Source organism: Podarcis bocagei, assembly GCF_964188305.1.
Source record: "Podarcis bocagei genome assembly, chromosome: 7".
Classification (NCBI taxonomy): domain Eukaryota; kingdom Metazoa; phylum Chordata; class Lepidosauria; order Squamata; family Lacertidae; genus Podarcis; species Podarcis bocagei.
In genome coordinates this window covers 90240082-90259171 of record NC_138132.1, presented here as the reverse complement: position 1 = coordinate 90259171, position 19090 = coordinate 90240082, and the positions used below count along the sequence as shown (strand labels likewise).

The 19090-nt window shown below is 46.0% G+C and overlaps 1 protein-coding gene and 1 pseudogene across 2 annotated transcripts in view; both read right to left on the bottom strand.

The window, feature by feature from the left end:
• Window positions 1-19090, bottom strand: part of LOC308590768 (E3 ubiquitin-protein ligase TRIM7-like) — a 104137-nt gene that overhangs the window by 24420 nt on the left and 60627 nt on the right. The gene's annotated exons all lie outside the window — the stretch shown is intronic.
• LOC308591377 (inositol 1,4,5-trisphosphate receptor-interacting protein-like 1 pseudogene) lies at window positions 3296-6785 on the bottom strand (annotated as a pseudogene). The gene is made up of 2 exons (XR_014013337.1): window positions 6752-6785; window positions 3296-5033 (listed from the first exon to the last, which is right to left on the bottom strand). The product of XR_014013337.1 is annotated as an inositol 1,4,5-trisphosphate receptor-interacting protein-like 1 pseudogene (transcript).

The window sequence follows — 19090 nt, the reverse complement described above, 5'->3', positions numbered from 1 at the left end:
GGATTTTATAAAATTGAGGCGGAGGCACACAAACACACAGCAGAGAATTTCACTCTCATGAATACTCAGTGGATTTTCCATAGTCAGCATTTGGTGTTTGCAATCTATTATTATTGGAAACTGGACTTGGAGGCCAAGACGCAGCCCCAGCCGCTCGTCTTGCCTGAATTGGTGCAGTGCCACTCCACAAGGGTTCAGGCAGTGACCAGCAGGGTAGATGAGAAGCAAACACCTCAGAAACAAGTTCAGATATTTGTTGACTGTCTCTTTGCTCTTTGAATCTCGGAGCTTACGTCTGTAATATTTGTATCATCTATTCTTGTACTATCTCCTTAGTTATTCTGGGCTGTGTTTCCTTTGCTGAATCATTTGCTCCAAATTCTTCAGGTCGGGCATTGTTTTCCTTATCGGAGAAGACTGAGGCAAAGAAGGCATTGAGGAGTTCAGCCCTTTCTGTGTCCCCTGTTTGCATTTCACCATCTTCTCCTCTGAGTGAGCCCACTGTTTCTTTGTTCTTCTTTTTGCAACGGACATACCCATAAAAGCCTTTTTTGTTGCTTTTAACCTCTCTAGCCAGCCTGAGTTCATTCTGTGCTTTAGCTTTTCTGACTTTGTGTCTACACGTGCTGGCTATTTGTTTGAATTCCTCTTTGGTGGTTTCTCCCCCTTTTCCATTTTTTGTACACATCCTTTTTTAATCTTAACTCAGTTAAAAGTTCTTTAGATAGCCACCCTGGCTTCTTTAGGCATCTTCCATGTTTCCGTCTCATTGGTATTGCCTGATGTTGTGCTTTTACTATCTCCCTCTTAACAAACTCCCAGCCATCATGAACTCCCTTTCCTTTTAGTATTACTGTCCATGGGATCTCACCCAGCACTTCCCTAAGTTTTATGAAGTCGGCTTTCTTAAAGTCAAGATGTTCACTAAGCGTTTGGACACCTTTAGATCCCTTTCGGGTTCCCCTTGGCAAATCCTGCATCATACAAGACCAACCCCTAGCAACGCAGAACAGAACAGGGGCAGCCACCCAGAAGTCCCTGCTCCATGTTACACTGGCCTCGTATGATGCAGGCCTTGCCAAGGGGAACCCAAAAGGGATCTGGTTTCTGCCTAGTCAGAAACCACCATGGAAAATTTGTTGACAATAAAGAGGTGTCTGAATGCCTAGTGAACATACAACATCCCCCGCAAAAAAACCCCCACTTTAATATGAATGAGGAACTACTGGCAACCAAGTCCAATTTCCAATAATAATGGATTCCAAACACCAAATGTTGACCGTGGAAAATCCACTGAGTATTAATGAGTGTAATTAAAATTATAATAAAACATCAGACGTTTAAAACTTCCCTAAACAGGGCTGCTTTCAGTACCTTCTAAAAGTCAGATAGTTGCTTGTTTCCACAGGGCGGGTGCCACTACCAAGAAGGCCCTCAGCCTTGTTCCCTATAACTTCGTTTCTTGCAGTGAGGGAACCACCAGGAGGCCCTCGGAGCTGGAGCTCAGTGTCCGGGCTCAATGATGGGGGTGGAGATGCTCCTTCACGCATACTGGGCGGAGGCCGTTTAGGGCTTTCAAGGTCAGCACCAACACATATATTTTTTTAAATGATTTTTTTATTCGTTTCCAATTTTATACATCTTATCTCTCACACATATATCCAATAACAAGGTTCTCTGAACCTTCCGACTTCCCTCCCTCCCATGGGTTCTTAAATTTTAAAAATTAATTTTTTGCATCTTACACTTTTCCCAACTATTATGTACTCCTAATTTATCACAATCTATTTCACATTACAAATGTCATTATAATGCTGCCAATGATTTTAACTGTTTAAATTGTGTTTTCTTAAAAAACTACAAATTTACCGTACTCCACACTCTACAAGTACAAAGGAACAAAGGAAGTGGATCAGACAGAAAATGGGTTTGGCCTCCCTCAAACTCGCTGGTACTTAGAAAGGAAAAGACAAGAGCAGAGAGTGGAGTGGAGTGATGTGAGGTAGAAGCTGGAAGTGGAAGGGGCAGGCTGGGAAGCCAGAGAGACAGAGCGATGCTTGATTTCTGTTTGAAGATTGCAACTATGGGAGAAGCAAGGTCTCTTGGAGTGCTAATGCTGTGAACTCCTCCGTTGTAGGCTTAGGTGGTATATATTTGTAAATAAACCATAAATCCTAAAGACACCTCAGCCTTTGCTGGGCCCAGTGGTTTTTTTCTATATATATATTTTTGTACTCTCATTTACCTACTCATATTGCAATACTGCCCCGCAATGAGGCCATTCTTAGCTTCACAAAATGTTTGGGGGTATGCATATCCCTGCGTCCCCTGTGCCTCATTCTGAAGGAAACATGAAGCCTGGACAAGTGCCTGGCTGCTCCTGCACAGTTTATTTAGGAATCCCTGCTCTCCATGCATGCAAGCTTTTCACTGCCTCTACACATCCTCATCCAAATGCCACACCTCATATCCACCACACCCCAATTTAATCCACATCTACCATTTCCACAGCTCTTTGTTTTTTAACTTGCTAGATTTTCCACAGAAACTAAAAGGGAAAATAATATAGGATGGCATTCTGAAGAGGGCATTGTGTGGCTGCTGTTCAAAAATTGCATGCATAACCAGCCTTGAATCCATGGTAGACTGCTGTCCTCAGAAACCTTTGCAGGGACACATTGTGCAGTTCTTATTTTGAAGAGAATAAAAAATGCTCTGGTGGTTCCCATTCATTTGAATGAGGCATGTGCAGGACAGCTTTCCAACTCAGTGGTAGGAAGACTGTGGTCCCCCAGGTGTTGCTGGACTACAACTCCCATCAGCCCTTGGCCATGCTGGTTGGGGCTGATGGGAGCCCAACAGTATATGGATGGTCAGAAGCGACCCACCCCTGTTCAAACAGCTTGCTGTGCCCAATGTTACGGTAATTAATTTCTTTGGATTTTCTGCCACAGGCACCACGAGTGTTGGGTACGGTCCCTGCACACAGTGTGACAGTGCTGCCATAGTTAGGGATCGACACACTTCTTTTGTTTTCAGACCAAGACAGATTAGTGACCCCTCCTTCCATCTCATGTTCCATTGGAAAAAACAGCTAGGGAAGTTGCAAATGCAGCCTTGTGGCCATCAGATGCCTGTGGTTAGTTTATGGGTTTTCTAAAGGTAGACCTAGAGAAGCAGTGAAACACAGTGGCTTCATTGGAGGCCTGGCAGGCATTTAAGAACACAGTTTGCTGGAACCTTCATTTCAAGTTTAATATAGCAAATTCTTTTGGAACTGGAGCATATAAAGATACCCACATGGCACCATCCCAGCAGGATCAGAGATGCTCCTACACATCTAAGCCAGCCTTGTTTCATTGCTGGCCACCGCCCTCTGCCTTTCCAACCCTGTTAGGGTATGTGGGTCTATGAAGAGCCACAAAAGGCTGGTCTTTCTAGCAGAGCTGACTTTTGCTCCTGTCGGTACCCTGTCAACAGAGCCCTCACTGGTTGTACAACCTCTGCAAACTCCTTCATTGCCTTGGCATGAAGGTTTGGGTCCTCTGCCAAGTGCCTGAAAAGATTGACGGGGCTTGCCCTCCGGAGGTCCCTGGGCATAGGGATCTGGACAGGCAAGGAGATGTTACCAATAATGAAATGCTGAAGATATATCTCCTGCAGGGCGGTGTGCATATACAAGAGGATGTCCTGAAGTCTTCGTGCAGAGCTCTCAGGGCCCCAGTCCAACGGGGGCTGAAAGAGCAAGAGATGCATCAGGCAAGTCTTGTAGTGATAGTTGGTGAGCACCATGTTCTTCCCCTCTGATGGGCTGGACTCTTTGAAATAGATTATGATCTGGAGACATTTCAGGTGGCAGCTCTCCTCTGGGACTCGCTGCCTCACCCACTCAAAAAAGAGCAGCTCCTGGACAGCAAAGGACTTCTGCCAGACGGTGCCAGTCAAACGATCCATCATGGCAGGTTGGGTGGCCAGGAAGACCAAGGAGTCTCCTTGCTGCACCCCGAGTATGATGTCAACAGAGATCGACCTGCCTGGCCGCAATGGCAATTTCAGTCGACATGCTGAATTAGAAGGCTGAGGCACAAGGTCAAGGTTGTACCTGGGCTGGATACTGGGCCAGGCCTTGCCCACCAGGCCTTGGAACCAGTGGATGGTTTTCTCCACATCCAAGTGGAAGCTGGTGCACAAAATGGGGATAAGGAGGATTCCTTGCTTGTCACTGCTCAGTTTTTGCTCTGGATGGTGAAGGAAACACACCACGTCCCCCAGGAGCCTCTCTCTCTTGCACACACATTCTGTCTCCACCAAGATGTGTCCATGTGTGCTTGGGGCACCCTCAGATTCACTAGTTACAATGTGGAAAGAGTACCCCCTGGGTGGTTGTATGGGCACGAGAACGCGGAAAGTTTTGGAAGGCTTCTGTGTGTGCCATCCTTCAAAGGCACTGTCCACCCCGATGCAATTCTCCAGCACAAGGAGGGTGTTCTGGTAGGGAAGGGCTCCGCGACACGCCTCCAGCAAGTCATTCACAAAGCTCTCCACAAAATCACACATGTTGGTCAGACCACAGATTTCCACGTCAGCGAGCTGGTCATAGAAGGTCTCCAGCATTTTTTGCTTGGATTCGTCGTCTTCGGATTCCGTGTCAGTGTCGTCATAGTCTTCTTCACTGGTGGTGGTGCTGGAGCTGTCTGTGCTGGAGTCATAACTGGGTTCCTTCTCTATGGCATGTCTGCAGCACACAAACAGGATGAGAAAGACCAGCAATACGTAGTGCCACCCATCCCAGGTTCCATCCTCTGCTGCCGGATCGGTTGTCACCCAATCCTCCCGGCTCTGCCTTGGGTCCCAGTTCCAGTCAAATTCTGTCTGCAGGCGTCCCATTTCTGTTTTCACCAGCTTCTCATGCTCCTGGAGCCGGTCCAGTGTGGCCGAGTCTGTGTGGTCACTGACCATCAGGGGCTGATGAACTAGAGCTAGCAAAGCCAGGAAGATTAGGCAGCCCAAGGCCATCTCTAAAGCAGATGTCCCTGGAGAAAAACATGAGAGAGAAAAGCATCCAAACTGTTGACAAGGAAGATTTCTCAGCAAGGCTGCATGAATTCTGCCCTGGAGAAAAGACTGAATCCTGCAATCAGTATAAATCATATCAATTAAATTGTAAACATAGCTTATTTGCTAAGTGATTACCATTTTGTACATGTCCCCCTCCTGGTATTGGTAACTGTGGGGAGTGGGAAGGAACTGGGGTTGGTGGGGTAGAGCTGGATAGGAAACATCTGGGATGTTTCTGCTCTTCCCACCCTTCAGGTACTTATTACCTGATACCTGCTTGCACAGAGGTGTTAGCCAAAGGGGCTCAGCCAGCAGACCACCACTGAGCCAAGCAGTCCCCCCCCCAAACAATACCAGAACACATGTCAGTCAGCTCAGAATGTGGCAATAGGTAGCTTTCCCATTGTCCTTTTTGCCCAGTGCTTTTTTTCTAAAAAAAATGTTTAGGGGTACTCTCATTTTCCCACTCATATTGAAAAACTGCCGCTCAGTGAGGCCAAACTTAGATTCACAAAATGTTTAGGGATATGCGTGCCCTGGCATCCCCCCAGAAAGAAAGCACTGGTGATAGCCATGGTGAAAGTCAGCAAAAGAAGTCAAAGAGCAAGTGAAGGACACAAGAAGAGCCTGGTTCAGTCCAGCCTCCCCTTCTCATAGTGGCCAGTCTGTGAGAAACCTTCACCACACGACCTGAGCGGAAGAGCACAGTCCCTTCCTGTTTCCAGCATTTCTGCTTCCAGCCATGGAGGCAGAGCAGAGGCATCCTGGCTAGTGGCCCCTGGGACCTTCTCCTCCATGAATTTGTCCAGTCCTCTTTTAAAGCCATCCAACTCAGTGGTGCATCCACTGTAGCTGCTATCTCAGAAGGTGCTAGCCATTCCTATCCCTGCTCAGATTTGTCCTTTTCAGTTTATTCTTCTTCCGCCATTATTGTTCTGTGAGGGTCAAGACTCAAGGGCGTTGGTGGCTGGGCCTGAAGCCCACCCCCCCCCAGGGTGAGGGTCTCTTGGTGGGGAAGGGTTTAATCTCCCTTGATAACAGATGGGGAAAAGGTGTTTGTGTTATCCCAAGTGAGAGATGTTGGTTTTTTGTCTTTGCAACTGCTGGATTTGGACATGATGATGCGTTGTGGAATGTTTTGAGTGTTTTGCCAAAGTGAGAATTGAGTGGATGGTACTATGTGATGGAAGCAAGGGGAGTGTAATTGTCGGAGGAGTGAGGGTGGCACTTAATTCCTGATTTTTTGTAATAATCATGTGGTCCCCATATATATCTATATCTATATCTATATCTGCTGCATTCCGATATATTTTAATTTTGCAAATAATTCACTTTTGTTTTTTAGTTTTTAGAGATTTGCTGCTTAATTGTGTTACTACAAATGTAGGATTTTATCATTAACAGCTGTGTTGAATGTGGGATTTGTCTTTTTTATATAATGTATCTTGATTCTTGTTGAAGCAAGCTGCCTGTAGTCAACAGTCCAGGGGCTGCATGCCAGTTGGTAGGTTGGGCAGGAGAGACCGAAAGTGGAAGGAGCAATGGTTGTGGCTCCTATCCCTTTTGCACAGCAGACTGCCTTGCAGCTTCACAAACACCAGAGGTTTCTACACATCCGCCCACCCTTGTAGCTTGCCTCCAGCTGCCTGTCACATAGGCCAATCCCACCCCTCTCCATCACTTCCATTCCTACCTCTGGAGGTGCAGAGCTCTTAAAGGGGCAGAGCTGCTCCCTGCCTCTCCTCCTCTCTGCAGGCACAGCACAACATACTCAAGTCACTCTTCTTCTTTAAAGCCTGGGCCTTCCCCAGCTCTCCCGCTGCCTTTGTGCAGCCCTCTTGGCTGCTGCCTGCTGCACTGGTAGCTCACCCCCATTATTACTTGGCTGACTGTGAAGTCACAGCTGCCCCAGCAGTCACAGCTGCCCTTCAAAGGAGAGGGAGGCAGGTCCGGCTTCCCTTGCACTGCCCTGTATGGGTCCCTTGGCCACCAGGACTGCTCCTGCTCACCTCTGGCAAGAAGACAAAGCACCAGGGAGAGTTGAGGCCAGCCTGGTGGCCTTCACCTGTTTTGGACTACAACTCCTATCTGCCCCAGCTGGTATGGCCATCTCTGTGCCATCTCCATAGCTGTCAATGTTTTCCTTTTTTTTTTTAAGGGAAATTCCCTTATTCCGAATAGGATTCCTTGCAAGAAAAAAAGGAAAAGTTGACAGCTATGGCCATCTCTGCCTCTGGTGGATAGGCCCAAAGGCATGTACCAAGCTGCAGCAGAGGGACCCCAGCTGAAGGGTTGAGAGCTCAGCAGCAGAGCCCAGGCAAGGGTTCCAGGCTCAGTCTCTGGCATCTCCTGCTTAAAAAAGGATCAGGTAAGAGGTGGCACAAAGGCCCTCAGCAGAAGGCCCTGGACTGCTGCTGCCAGTTAGAACAGGGCTGCCATAGGTCTGGATCTTCCCGGACGTTACTGGGATTTCAAGGGCGGAATTGACTTCTGGGGGGGGGGGATTTCCGAAAGGCAGTGCTTTCTCCTGGATCTTAGGCAAGTCAATTGAAACAACATTGGGCTCAACAATTTTGGTGGTTTCCTTAAAAGAAGCTCAATAATTTTGGGGTGTCCTGGTTTTTACTTTATGAAATATGGCAACCCTAAGTTAGAATAATAGACAATACTGAGCTAGATGTGAAGCTGCCTTATTCCAGACCAGGCTACATTCTAGCTCAGTCATAGAGTTATGCTTCTCACCTTCAGTGGGAAAGACCTGTCTCCTCTGCCTAAGACCCCAGAGAGCTATTGACAGTCAAGAGGAGACCACCCTTGCTGGCTGGGCTGATGTGAGTGAGGGATGCAATGAGGCAGCAACTTCCATTCTGACCTGTGCTTGGTGTGGTTCCTGTAGTGCTGCAGTTTGGTTTCTGCTAAATAGTATGTCATTTCAGTATGAAGGAAACAGCAAAAGAATGTTTTTTAAAATCCATTAATTATGCCTCATTTGCAAACTTGAAAAACAAGAACAATGATGGGAACAAATACAAAGAGGATTTGCTTACTTGTTTGTGTCCCTGACCAGAGATGCTCTGACCAGAGATACTCTGGATTCACCTCAGATCGTATAAATCTTTCCCCTGACCAGAGATGAGCATGTGAACGGCAGCAATTTCTGTTTGGTTTTTTGTTTTTGCCAGAATTTTCCAACATCCCTCGTTGTAAGCCAAAACACTGGGAGGGCAATAAGTTGGCGAAGACCAGAGTAGACAATATGGACCTATTATCACCTGGTATATGACTTTTCAGTACTTCTCAGGGGGAAGCTGGAGTGAAACACCCTCACTCCCACCCCCCAGAATAGGAACAGGAGCAGGAGAAATTGCACTTTCAGGTGAGGATTGTCTTTTATTTAAAGATTGGTCACCCACCAGCTTAACCATAGCTTTTCTGGAGAAACGAAGGACAAATTCCAGGCAACATGGTTCAGTTTCATTACATACGTAGCATGAAAGGAACATAAGTGGCAATGTTCATCTACCCATGGACTTCTATGGAAAGACTCTAGTGAATATAATGGAAAAGAAAGGAAAACTGTTAATAGTGAAATACAGCACAGAAAAGAATGGATCACTTAATAATGTAACATGAGTGAGGCTCTTAATTTTAGTGTATTATAAAGAAAGTTATGTATGTTGAAAAACAGAATTTTTTTTTGAAAGAAAACTTTTCTGCTTCTACATCATGACATAGCCTTGTCAAATGCCCCAGGAGACACTATGTCATGTCGGAGTGTTAAATAAGTGAGTCGTACTGCCCCAAATTTGAAAGGGAATTCAGCCTAGCTGTTGAGGGCAGATAAAAAGCTGCCTGAAGTAGTAGCAAAACTCTCCAGTTTAAAGAGAAAAAATCTCAGTCATCTCATCTTTAAAGGTAAACTCATCCCCACCCAAGTCTTTTCAAGTAATCAATATCCCCCCCCCCGCCAACCTGTCACAGTGGGGAGAAACATTTGGCCCACTTTGAGTATAAGGCATTTTCCTATATTAAATTATAGAAAATTATGATAATGGTTAAGGTCAATTTTACTACCTTTTCCCATTTTTTCTCTAGTCCCACTCAACACTTGCATGTGACTTCCCAAAGGTTACCCAGGAGACTATGCAGCCCCCAGGCTGAAAAAATGACCCCCACCCCATTTCCCGGCTTAGTGCTGCTCTCATCTGTGGCAGAAGGGTCTGCAGCTCCCTGTGGATATTATATCCCACCTTTTCTGGTAGGTTACACCAGTGCTTTATCAGGTAGTATTATTCTAAGAGATATCCAGAAGACACCGTTCTGTTGCAGCAAGTGCCATCTTCTAATTCAGTTTTTAGTATGATGGATATGCAAAGGTTAAGCTCAGGCAGCTACTGATGTAAAAAGCCCTGGGACCAGGGGACCAGCATGGGACCAAAATACCCAAAAGATAGTCTCTTCCCTTATACACCTAACCAATTGCTGCTCTTTGCAGGAGATGGTATCCTGCAGACACTGTTTTATCAGGAGGTTTGTTCTGCTCAGTGTTGGAATACTGCCTTTGGTATGGCAGCGGCTACTTTTTGGAACCCCCTTCTGTTACATATCGAAGAGACACCATCTCTAGTGTCTTCTCAGCATCTGTTGGAGACTTTCCTCATTCAACAACACTGAATATATAGTATATATTCACATACACTGTTTTTATATAGGTAATGGTTTTTAATGATTTGTATACTGTATATGCAAATGCTTTAGACATGTCTTTATTATATTGTGAAATCCCTTCTGCATAGGAAGCAATTCATAAATTAATTAAATGAATAAAGTTTGCCAAAGCACAAGATGTCAAATGCAGACTCCTTTTCTTTAGCTGGTTGGTTGTTGTGCAAGAGCTCCGGACCACCTTTAAGCGCACAACCTGTATTTGCCTGTATGTAACTGAATCCCAGTTAGAACAGTAAACTTACGAACTGGAAACTCGATGGAATCATGCCCCACAAATAGCCGCAGTCTGGAAGCGCCCAGTGCATCAATACTGTTCAGAAGAGACACACTCTGCTCCCAATGCCCTTGAAGTGGGGTCCCCAACCTTGTGACCGTGATGCCATGCTACCTGTGAAGGCCTTCATTGGTGCCTCTGAGGTGTTGCTGTTTTTTAATAAATAAGTCTCTAGTCCTCCAAGAATCACTGTTAGAAAATGCCCTTCTAAGCAATTTCTTTGAAATGAGCCAGCCACTATCATCAAGTAAACGAGCTATTTAAGAAGGATTTGATAAATGGTTTTGTGGAACGAAACTCTGACTTTGAAATGGGGCTGCTTGAGAGTAAAGAAACACTGGTTTCTAAAGTACATAAAATGTTATTAGACTGGAAAACAAAGATGAATTAGAGAGGTCAACAATGATACAATGGGCTAAAGATTTAGATCATAATATTGATATGGTTTCATGGGAGAAGTTATCGGAAAAGGACATGAAATTTACTGCCTGTTATTCTTAAAAAAAAAAAAAACTATTTGGAAATGATGTGTGGGTGGTACCTAATGTCAAACAAATGGCCAAAACGTGTGAAAATGTGTCAAGTAAATGTTGGAAGTATAAACAGAGGGTCATTCTTTCATATGTGGTGGACATGCAAAAGGCTAAAGGCTTTTGGGAAATGATATATAATGAAATGAAGATGTTTAAGTGGGTTATTCCCAAAAGACTTGAAGCCTTTCTTATAGGGTTAATAGAGACACATATTCTGAAGACGATGACCAAATTATTTATGTACGTGACAACAGTGGCGTAGCGTGGGTTGTCAGCACCCGGGGCAAGGCAAGTAATTTGCGCCCCCTAACCCATGGATTTGCGCCCCCTAACCCTAACCCCCAGATGTTGCACCCGGTGCGGCTGGCCCCCCCTTGCACCCCCCACGCTACGCCACTGCGTGACAACAGCAGCTGGAACACTATATGCACAGAAATGGAAAGACGTAATGGACTATGTGGAAATGGCAAAGCAGACAACAAAATTAAGAGACCAAAATGATGAACTTTTTACAGTAGACTAGAGGCCTTTTTTGGACTATTTGGAAAACATTATAGCCAAATGAAATCATGGGCAGGATTCAACATAGGAGCAGTGGAAGAACAATGATAAAATAATTGTATTAAAGGGCTTTTTCTTGTAATAGATAAGAGTTTGCCATATAATGCAGTAGAAAAGGGTTTGAAGAAAAGCACTGTGGACATGTGGGTAGGAAGAACAAAGCAATATTTTGACTACAGGGGTTTCTATATTGAAGGAGACAGTAAACACACTTATTGAAAATGGAAGGGACTTGACTCAAGGTTTTGTTTCTGAACAAAAAGCCCCTGTAGTGGAATCAGAAGCTTTTGCAGCTGAGCTGAAAAAGAAACCTGAGGAAGGGAATGGAGGAGGAGTCATATTGACGCAGAAGATCAAGGAAGGCCAAAGGTCTGTTAGGAAGAACATAAAGGAAAACAAGAATTGGATCATCAAAATTTGGTTTGAACTGGACAATGAAGATTGGAGAGATTGCCTGATGTGGGGGTCTGAAGACCTAAGGACTACAAATTTGAGCAAGAAGGAAGTTGGAGCAATTGGGGCATTCAGACCTAAAAGGACCAAGAAACAAGATTTGAGTTCCATTTCTAAATATAGAGGTCTGGATGGAAGAAAAATGAACATCTTCGAGATAGAGCTTCTCCGAGATTTGGTGCTGGATATAAAGGACTACCAAAAAAACCGGCAAAAAGGAACTGAGAGAGAATTAAGGGCCTCGGATGTGAGGTCTCCAGGCTGACAGCAGATAGACTGATGGATATTGGGGATCGAAACCGGGAAAGGGGGGCTGGAGTTTGGGAATCCAAAGGCTGTACAATTATATTTTGAACTTTTCTTTTTTCTCTATTTCGTTTTGTTATGAGTATAAAAAAGGGGAATTCGTGGAAGGGAATTGGGGTTGACCTTAGAAAAAGATTTTAATGTTTAAAGACTGTGGAGTGTAAAGGGAAAGTGGTTATATGAAATGAACTAAACTGAATAATGGGCTAAATATAATAAGATCAAAAGCGGGATAAGAACTTGTTGAACTAAATAAACGGAAATGGAATACAAGAAGGGGAGGTGTGGGGAAGTCTTGGAAAGATGTTATTGAAAGTAAGGTTCAAATGTATTTTTTTTTCCTTTTTTTCTTTTTTGGATTTTCTGAAAATTTTAATAAATATGATATTTTAAAAAAAAGGGAAGGAAGCTGCACACCCACCAGCCATATAGTTCACGGGGCGCAGCTGATGGGCGTGCAGGGAAAGGGGAGGTTGCCAGCAAAGCCGTGCAGCTCCCCCACTCGCTAGGGCACCCCTGAGAAGCCAGCACCCTGGCGCAGTGCACCACTAAGCCCTATGGGAAAGACAGCTCTGCCTAGTTGTTTGGGTTGGGGGAGTCCAGTGCAGAGGGATCAAAATGAGGATGGCAATCATAATGATTACTCTTTTCCTGGGTGTTCCAAAGTTGTTGTTGGGGACATTGCAGAGGCAGTTTCATTGTCATTATGATCACCTTTTCCAATTGTTGCAAATGGGTTTGTGTGTGCTGATTTCACCCTTTCCTCCCAGCTGCGGAGCGTGAATTCTCAGCACCCAGGGCGACCACGAGCTAGGGGGTGTGCATGAAGGGGTGCAGTTGGGGTTCCCCCCAAAAAGCCCTAAAAACTGTTTGTGAATTCCCCCCCAGCCAGGCCTCGCCATAAGCATTTTAAAACATGGGGGTCATTTGATGCTCTGTATGCCAACCATTCATTATACAGATGATTCTTGAAGTTTTTGCATTCCTCATCGAACCATTTTTTTTGTGGAAAAACTGTTTACCATGCTTTGTGGGGGGCCGAGCTAGTGTTGGTTTTAGAAGTTCTACTTAATTGTCATACATTGGTAGGGGCTCATCCGCCCCTACTCTTTTTTGGTGCCTGTTAAAAGCATTATTGTTCAGGCAAGCCTACCCAGATGCTAAGAAGTATGGCATGTGTTTGAATCCGGTTTTTATTTTTATTTTTTTAAAATATTTTATTAAGTTTTCAAACACAAAGTAAAAGGTAAACACACAAAAGTCCCTTCACCAAGAAAATAACAAACATAAGAAACAAATACAAATACACCAACAAACAATATAGAAAAGAAAAAGTAAAAAAAACCAACTGTTCAAAACATTTTTTTATATAACTAACTGGACTTCCTCACATCTCCCTAACCCTGCATTCTTTGTAATAAAAAATACCAGCAAATTATTACCTTGTTTCATACCTTATTTTGTACTTTTCAAATGTTATATTTCTAAATTTAAAGTAGTTTTTGTCAGCTTATTTGTACCTTTAATTAAACATAATATTACTTTAAATTCCAACCTTTTCTTACTTATAACTTAGTTTTCTGCATCTCGAAGTCAAATTACTGGAGCCATATTTTTCTGAATCGTGCAATTTCTTAACATTCATACAACTTATATTGTTTTTGTAAATAGTCTTTAAATTTTTTCCAGTCCTCTTCCATTGTTTCTTCTCCCAAATCTCGGATTCTGCCAGTCATTTCAGCCAGTTCCATATAGTCCATCAATTGCGTCTGCCACTCTTCCAGTGTGGGCAAATCTTGTGTCTTCCAATGTTTTGCAATAAGTATTCTTGCTGCTGTAGTCGCATACATAAAAAAGATTCTGTCCTTTTTTAACACCTTCTGGCCGACAATGCCCAAGAGGAAGGCTTCTGGTTTCTTAACGAAGGTATATTTAAATACCTTTTTTAACTCATTGTAGATCATTTCCCAGAATGCCTTCACTTTTGGACAAGTCCACCAGAGGTGAAAAAATGTCCCTTCAGCCTCCTTACACTTCCAGCATTTATTATCAGACAGGTGATATATTTTTGCAAGCTTGACTGGGGTCATGTACCACCTATATATCATTTTCATAATATTTTCCTTCAGGGTTGAATCCGGTTTTTAGCTTATCATTGATTTTAATTAATGGAAAGGGTGTTATTGGTTTGTTTTGTTTTTGTTCCTGTTTCTACCGAGCGTTTTGCGTTTGCCCCTTGTGTTTTTGTGCAGGGATCTTCAGACGATGGGCAGTATACAAAAAAACCAACAACTTTTCCTCGGGTTAAGAACTTAATTTGTTCTGGAAGTCCGTTCTTAACCTGAAACTGTTCATAACTTGAGGTACCACTTAAGTAATGGGGCCTCCCGCTGCTGCCATGCCACCGCTGCACAATTTCTGTTCCCATCCTGAAGCAAAGTTCTTAACCCGAGGTACTATTTCTGGGTTAGCGGAGTCTGTAACCTGAAGTGTCTGTAACCCGAGGTACCACTGTAGCTGTTTTTAACTTTTTGTTAATCATTTTATCCATAACCACTCTGAGGGTTTTTCTGACAACAGTATATGAAACTCACACAAAATAAATACGTTCTTATCTGATCAACAATTGCATCCACACACCCATTTCCTCTGCTTAAATTGTGTTCTGTCTTTAATTTGGGAAGTGGGGCAATGAAATGGGAGCTGTTCAGCAGGAGAAAGATTCATATTTATGGCGAGTGGGGATTCGAACCCCTGTCTCCCAGCTGCTAGTCCAGCACTCTTGACCGCTATGGCTCTCAGTCGGGCTGGCTTCCAGACTTGAGAAGGCCCAAGGATAACCCTGCCCAACACCAAGAACCCTGCACCTTGGACTTACTCTTCCCATCCGGAGAAGGGGCCGAACGTTTGGTTGAAGAGTCCTGCAGGGTTACACCATAGACCAAAGATCAATAGTCTTTTTATAGACCCCCATTATTACATCAGCTGCCTGACTATTCTCAACACTTTTATAAGAAGAAGCTCAATTATTTTGTATACCAAACAGATTCTTAATGGCTTTGGAGGTACTTGATAAAGCTTTATAATTCCATGAGCAATTAGCCTATGCTCCTCCCTACAATTTCTTAGACAATCATGAAGTCAACAAGTCTTATTCCAAGCCATGTTTCAGTGGCTAGAACAGGATCAATCACAACACAGAACCAAAGACCAGAGAGGAGGACAAGCATAGTTTTTGCTGCCTTGTTCCTAAACTCAGAGCAAGTTTCCACACTTCTGTCATTCAGGGCTGGAACATCCTATCGTATGTAATTCACTACCTATCAATGTGGGCTGGCTGCTTTGGCATAACCCCAGCTTCTCTCTGGATTTGAAGGGCCCAGCCAGGACCCAAGGAGTGGGTGGGTGGCAACAATTAGCACAATACAAAGAGAGTGCAAGCTGATCAACCACTGCACCAGCACGTAGCCAAATAAAGAGGTTGAAATCCAAGGCACAGGGTCAGTAGTAAATGCAGGTCAGCAGTCACTCACTGCTAAAGACCCGTTGGGGGGAGGAGGCGCAGCAACAGTTACGTGCACCCGGAATATGACCACATGGAGTTAATTGTAAACTGCTCATCTAGCTCTTTTTAGCGGGAGATGCAAGTTGTGTCCCCCCCCCCCCCTTAGAGATGTTAGAATCATAGACCTGCAGAATTAGAAGGAATCCTAAGGGTCATCTAGTCCAACCCCCCGAAATGCCGGGAAACGCAGGTGGCCGTTACGAAGATCGAACCTGCAGCCTTAGCATTATCAGCACCACGCTCTATCCAACCGAGCTCACTAGTGCAGGGGGGGGGGGCTTTTTTGTAGAAGTGCGACGCGAGGCCTCCCAGAACCTCCTAACTTTGCCTCTGGGAGCCTGGAGGCCGGAGCCTCCCTTTCCAGCTCCATTCGGGGGCAGGGAGCGGCAGTCTTTCCTGGTGCGAGTGGGACGCCTCCTTCTGGGCTCGGGGGTCCCTGGGTGAAAGGGAGAGGCTAGGGAGACACACCAGACCATACATGGGACCCCTCAAGGGTCTCCCCGCCCCCCACCAGCCCTGTCTTCATCCCAAGGGCGCGAGGAGGGAGCGGCGAAGAGGCTCTGGCTCTGGCTCGCGGGTCCCGGGCTCGGGGAAGCAACGGCCCCCCGCCCTGCCACGCCCCCCGCGCCCGACTCTCGCCTCCCATTGGCTGAGAGGACCCGGGCTTCGCCCAGATACCGAGTCGGAAGAGCCGGCCAATGGGGAGGCCTCGGAGCGGGCGCGTGGGGGAGAGAGGAAAGAGGGGTTGGAGCCGGCTCGCCCACTGCCTTCTGGGAGTCGTAGTGCCTGCCCTCTATTCTTCCCCCCAGAGAACGGAAATGAATGACAGGGAGGACTGCGTTTCCCGACAGCCAACGCGGCGCGGCTTCTGAGCTACGGGTCGCGAGAAGAGGCAAAAGTGCTGTTTTCCCTGCCAGGTGTGCAGGTGGTCAGAGGCTGATGCGGGAGGGAGGAGGAAGGAGAGGGAGGAGAAGGCCCTGCGCAGCCTCAGCAGCTCCAGCCACACCAAGCCCTCCCTGGAGAAGCTCCCCTGGCATCCCTGGTTGGCATGGAAACTGCCCAGAGCCTTTCTTCCCTCCCTTGTTCATTCCAGGGCGCTTCCTCCCAACAGCCCTGGGAGGGAGGCCAGGCGGAGAGGCAGCGACTGCCAGCCCACCCCACCCCCGAGCTCTTCCTTTTTTATTCGCACATCAGCCCTGAGAGGGAGGCCAGAAGGAGAGGCACGGAAAACGCTCCAAGGCTGCTTATTTGATTGCATTTTTCTCCGAGGAGCCCAAGGTGGCACAGATGGTTCTCTCCCTCCTCGTTTAACCCCCACAACACCGAGGTAGGTTACTCTGGCAGGCACTGATTGACACACACACTCGACGTCACCCTTAATGGCCGAGGGGGGATTTGAACCCTGGTCTCCCAGGTCACAGTCCAACACTCTAGCCACTGCACCACACTGCCTCTCCTTCGACTTTGCTATGGCAGAAAATCTTGCCTGGAGGATTTGGACCTGACCTTCGGCACACTTGCCCCCCCCCCCAAAAAAAAAATTAATTACCTTTGTTTGGAGGGAAAATATCTGCTACTTTCCCCTTTTCTTCTTCTTTTTTAAAGGCACGCCTTCTCCAAAGTGTACATGTGATCTCTTTTGCCCCTGGGATATTTCTAATCTAACATCCAGGCTTTTAAGGCAGAATTTCCTATTTGATCTAGGGTCAAGGGGTCAGCAAACCTTTTCAGCAGGGGGCCGGTCCACTGTCCCTCAGACCTTGTGAGGGGCCAGACTATATTTTTTAGGGGGAGAGGGGATGAACAAATTCCTATGCCCCACAAATAACCCAGAGATGCATTTTAAATAAAAGGATACATTCTACTCATGTAAAAACATGCTGGACCGTCCGTGGGTCGGATTTAGAAGGCGATTGGGCCGGATCCTGCCCCTGGGCCTTAGTTCACCTACCCATGATCTAGGATTTGGTTCAAGCCCCAACAGAACCTGCCGCTCACTCATCCCTTGAAACCTTTGTGCAACTGATGCAATATGCAATCTCCCTCCATTCCCCATCCTGCCTGTTTCCCCTATGATCTCAGGAGAACTGAATTTATTCTGTTTATAATTTGCCAGCTTGTTAAATGCCTCCCATGGCAGCGGTGTGGAGGAGGAAGGCCCCGCTGGAAGATTGGTCCTTTGCATAAAGGAGATCCGTAGTTTTGTATTAAGGCTGGAACTAAATTATTTTAGGCGTGAAGCCCAGGAGACAGCACCGCAGACTGTTCTGCCGGAGCCGAGGGGGATGAACTAAATGACCTAACAGGATTCCCCCATCTTTTACCCTTGACACTTCAAAGGGCTCCCTAAAGGCGGGACCCCCTATCTGTCCTCTTTTCCATGCAAAAACCTAAGATCTGCCTGCTTGACAGCTTCCAAACATTGTGTGCTGTGCGGCACCTTTCTTCCTCTAATTCCATCTTCCTGCAGCTGGTGACCTGTAGGAGTTTTGCAGCTGATGGAAACTGTAATAATAATAATTTTTTATTTATACCCCGCCCTCCCCAGCCAAGACCGGGCTCAATAATAAAAACAAGTTGAATGATTACAACTTAAAAACAAAATTGAAATGCAACATTAAAATACTGAAACATTAAAATATTAAAATGTAGCCTCATCGAAGGAGGAGAAGGAAAAGACAAAAGAGAGGGAGGGAATCAAATTGTCTCCAAGCCAAAGGCCAGGCGGAACAACTCTGTCTTACAGGCTCTGCGGAAAGAAATCAGATCCTGCAGGGCCCTGGTCTCATGAGGCAGAGCGTTCCACCAGGCCGGAGCCAGTGTTGAAAAGGCCCTGGCTCTGGTTGAAGCTAATCTAACTTCCTTAGGGCCCGGGACCTCGAGGGTGTTGCTATTTATGGACCTTGAGGCTCTCCGTGGGGCATACCGGGAGAGGCGGTCCCGTAGGTACGAGGGTCCTAGGCCGTGAAGGGCTTTAAGGGTCAAAAGCAGCACCTTAAATCTGACCCTGTACTCCACCGGGAGCCAGTGCAGCTGGAAAAGCACTGGGTGAATATGCTCCCATGGCAGAGACCCCGTGAGGAGCCTCGCTGCAGCATTCTGCACCCGCTGGAGTTTCTGGGACAGCTTCAAGGGCAGCCCCGAATTACAGTAGTCAAGTAGAGCGAATTACAGTAGTCAAGCCTGGAGGTGACCGTCGCATGGATCACTGTGGCCAGGTCGGGGCGGGAAAGGTAAGGGACCAACTGCTTGATGCGGCGAAGGTGGAAAAATGTAATGCAGTGGTGTCATAGACTGGCTGGATGCAGAGAAGCTGGGGAACCCCCAGGGAAGAAGGGTCTTAGAATCATAGAATCAAAGAAAAGCCCCAAACGACTAGGACCCCAGTTATCTCAGGGACAGCCGGATTCCTTATGAGTCACCTCAATCACTGAGAACCTCTGGTGGTTCCCAGCACCCCTGAGTTTTAACTAGTCTTCACTAGGGATGTACCCTATAGTGTGACAGGCCAGGCCCTGTGGAACTCCCTGCTACTAGAGGTTTGTCAAGGACCAGACCTCCTTTCCTTCAGAAATCTTTTGAAAACTTTGTTTAAACAGACAACATGATTTT